The 3667-nt window shown below is 37.4% G+C and overlaps 1 long non-coding RNA gene across 1 annotated transcript; it reads right to left on the reverse strand.

The window, feature by feature from the left end:
* Positions 1-314: 314 nt before the first annotated feature.
* LOC307120406 lies at positions 315-3156 on the reverse strand. The gene is made up of 4 exons (XR_013815786.1): positions 3016-3156; positions 2588-2920; positions 1720-1822; positions 315-1451 (listed from the first exon to the last, which is right to left on the reverse strand). It is a non-coding gene; the product is annotated as an uncharacterized lncRNA (long non-coding RNA).
* Between the last annotated feature and the right edge of the window lie 511 nt (positions 3157-3667).

Below are 3667 nucleotides of genomic sequence, written 5' to 3' on the forward strand. Positions count from 1 at the left end.
GTCTGTACACGATCTGGCGCAGTTTATGTGTACAGACCTCATGCACCAGAAGTGATCGTGCGCTGAAGGCTGTTGGACATAGTGGTGTATTAGAGGTTAAAAATTATATAAATACTGTTCGGTTTCTCGCACAAACCGATCGTTTCGTGTCTTACGACGTCAATGTTTCGTCACGAGCCGCAGGGTTTAATTTGTATTTGTCTGTGCATGTTTTTTTTTTTTACTCTCATAGATTTTGCTACCATTCACATGCATTATACGACTGACAGACAGCAACGGTTGGAGTTAAAAATCTTCATTTGTGTGCTACTTTTGTAAACATTATTTTTATTGAGTAGTCAGTTCAATATGAAGAAGATACAACATATTAGATTGTAGCCATCTCCCACCCCCCACTTATACTGTACTGGGGAATTACAAGACAATGCAGTTGAAAAAGTTAAAAGTAAAATACCCAATCGTCAGATAAATAGAAAATATACATAAATACAAAATAAATTGTACATCAAAAAGAAGAAACAAAGGATTCGACAATAATCATTTGTGTTCTACAGAAGAAACAAAGTTGTCTATATCTGGGATGTCCAGGAGGAAAGCAGATAAACATAACATTTTCATTTTTGAGTGAACTATCCCTTTAAAGATTGCATTAGGTACACATGTGCACCGTACCGGAAGTCCGGTTTGGTACGAATACCGTTACACCCCTAGTTGCCATTAGATCGAAAATGTTCAAGTGAACATCAGAGTTTGCAACAACTACATAAAGATCATTCAAATCAAATGGGCACGATTTGCTTTATAATACACAGAAACTTCATAATACTGCCTCAGTTTAAGTTTGCTGAAAACCGACGTAAAAGATGCTGATCTAAAAAGCTGAAGGAAATACATGTGGATGTACGTCAGCAACAAAACAGTGTTCAGCTAAACCTTGAACTGGTGCTGTGTCATGTCTGGAGCAGCTGCACTAACTACTAGATTGAGTAACACATGCAAATTCATGTTTATTTCAAAATGGGAGATTTTAAAACTGTAATCTTAAATTTCAGACTGAAATGATCTACAAAAAGTCTGTAGTTAAGAAGTTTGATCTGAATTACCTGTAGAAAAATGTAAGCAGAATTGATGAAGACTAGAGCGACTCACCTGTGATAACACCTCATTTCTTATATGAAACCCCTCTGTTGGATACGATCTGTAGTTTAAAGTCTAGAGTCTGTGGTTCTGATGTTTGTGATGGTGAGAGATCCAGTATCATAGTCCAGCTTCAGTCTGTCTCTAAATCTCCCATCAGAACTATCAAATGTCTTTCTGGCCCCGTCTCTGATTTCAGCGGTACAAGGTCCAAAAATCCACAGGATCTCATCGTCTGTCTGTACTTTCACATCAGTGTTTAGTGACATATTCTTCCTTCTTTACTATTACAGTCTTTTCTTCAACTGTCACAGCTGCACATAGAAACAAATAAATTAGGAGATTACAGTATGAGTTTGCAGATTAACATATCAGACAATCACAAGGCAGCAATTTAATGCATGAAATCATAAAGGCATAGTCAAGATGTTCAGTTACTCTTTAGACCAAACTTTAGAAGAGGTAGAAAATCTGATTTAAGTGACTTTGGCCATGACATGGCATTTTATCGTATTACAGATTTACAATATTGTAGAACAGTAAAGTTCATTTTTATCTTGCTGTATCAGCTGTAATACTTACCATTTGCCATTCTAGTTTAGAGATTTTGTGGTGATAGTAAAAAACACCAGGAGCAGAACAACAACAAATGTTCCTGCTTTAGAACCTGGAGACAGACATGAACCTGTAATGATAAAGACAGACATTAGTGTGAGTGTGTCTGATCTATAACACACACTATAAACATAAGCTCTATATAACCTGAGTGAAGATCTGATACTGTAATGATAAAGACAGACATTAGTGTGTGTGTGTGTGTGTGTGTGTGTGTGTGTGTGTGTGTGTGTGTGTGTGTGTGTGTGTGTGTGTGTGTGTGTGTGTGTGTGTGTGTGTGTGTGTGTGATCTATAACACACACTATAAACATCAGCTCTATATAACCTGAGTCAATATCTGATACTGTAATGATAAAGACAGACATTAGTGTGTGTGTGTGTGTGTGTGTGTGTGTGTGTGTGTGTGTGTGTGTGTGTGTGTGTGTGTGTGTGTGTGTGTGATCTATAACACACACTATAAACATAAGCTCTATATAACCTGAGTGAAGATCTGATACTGTAATGATAAAGACAGACATTAGTGTGTGTGTGTGTGTGTGTGTGTGTGTGTGTGTGTGTGTGATCTATAACACACACTATAAACATCAGCTCTATATAACCTGAGTCAATATCTGATACTGTAATGATAAAGACAGACATTAGTGTGTGTTGTGTGTGTGTGTGTGTGTGTGTGTGTGTGTGTGTGTGTGTGTGTGTGTGTGTGTGTGTGTGTGTGTGTGTGTGTGTGTGTGTGTGTCTGATCTATAACACACACTATAAACATCAGCACTATATAAGAAGTTGACTCTGAAAGCTGATAAGCAATCATAATTTCAAAAGTCTTGAGTTACTCACCACTGACAGTAAGAGTGAATCTCTTGTATATCGTCTGTTTGCTGCTGCTGCTGATCTTCACTGTAAAAAGCTCAGAGTCTGTGGTTCCGAAGTTTGTGATGATCAGAGATCCAGTCTGATTATTCAGCTTCAGTCTGTCTCTGAATCTCTTACCAGTCTCATATATTGTTGAGCTCTTGGTCTCTATATCACATTTAGCTATGAGTTTTCCTTCATCTCCAAACCTCCACACTATCAGCTCATTTCCGTGTGCTTCAGTCACATCAGTCTGAAGAATGACAGAATCTCCCCACATAACGCTCGTCATTTCAAAATCAATGACGGGTTGAGAGTCTGAAAGAAACAGATTCACAGACAGAACACCGTTACTGACAGAACTGAAATTCAGATCTGGGCCCGTATTTATCAAGCAACTGAGAATTACTCACAAGAACATTGCTAAGAACTGACTTAAGAGTAAAAAAATGATTGGCTCAAAGCTGCGCTTAAAAGCTAGTTATCAAGCATCTCAGTCGTACTTTAAGTGTAGGACTAAATCTTAAGTGTCAGTCATAGAGATGATTCACGACACTTTGCTGCGCCACAAACGGGATTTTGGATGATGTCATAGGCATGAACCAATTACTGAATAGATGTCCTTATTTAAGAATATTCTCAGATAAATTCACATTGAATGGTGAAATTCCTAAGAGGAGTTTACATTCAACACACATTTGACATTAAAATAATTTTTAAGACAATACATTATAATATACACAATTGAAATGAAAGATAAACACGTTTTCCACGTTTTGATAAAAAAAATGTAACTGGTGTGCTGTTAACTGACCTGCCTATATATAGCCTAGATTTTTTTATATAATCAGGCACCATGGATTCCAAAAGAAAACCGAACTGGCAGGAGGAAGAAGCGCTACTGCTTGCTGAATTAGTTGAACAGTGGAATGTTATAAAAGGCAAGTTCAGCCCAACATTATCCAGCACTGACAAAGATGATGCCTGCTCTGTCCAAACGATAGTGTTTGATGAACTGCTCATTGTCAAATATTTCAAAATCATTCTTCCTCTTCTAAAAAGATT

This window comes from Gobio gobio (assembly GCF_949357685.1).
Source record: "Gobio gobio genome assembly, chromosome: 24".
Lineage (NCBI taxonomy): Eukaryota > Metazoa > Chordata > Actinopteri > Cypriniformes > Gobionidae > Gobio > Gobio gobio.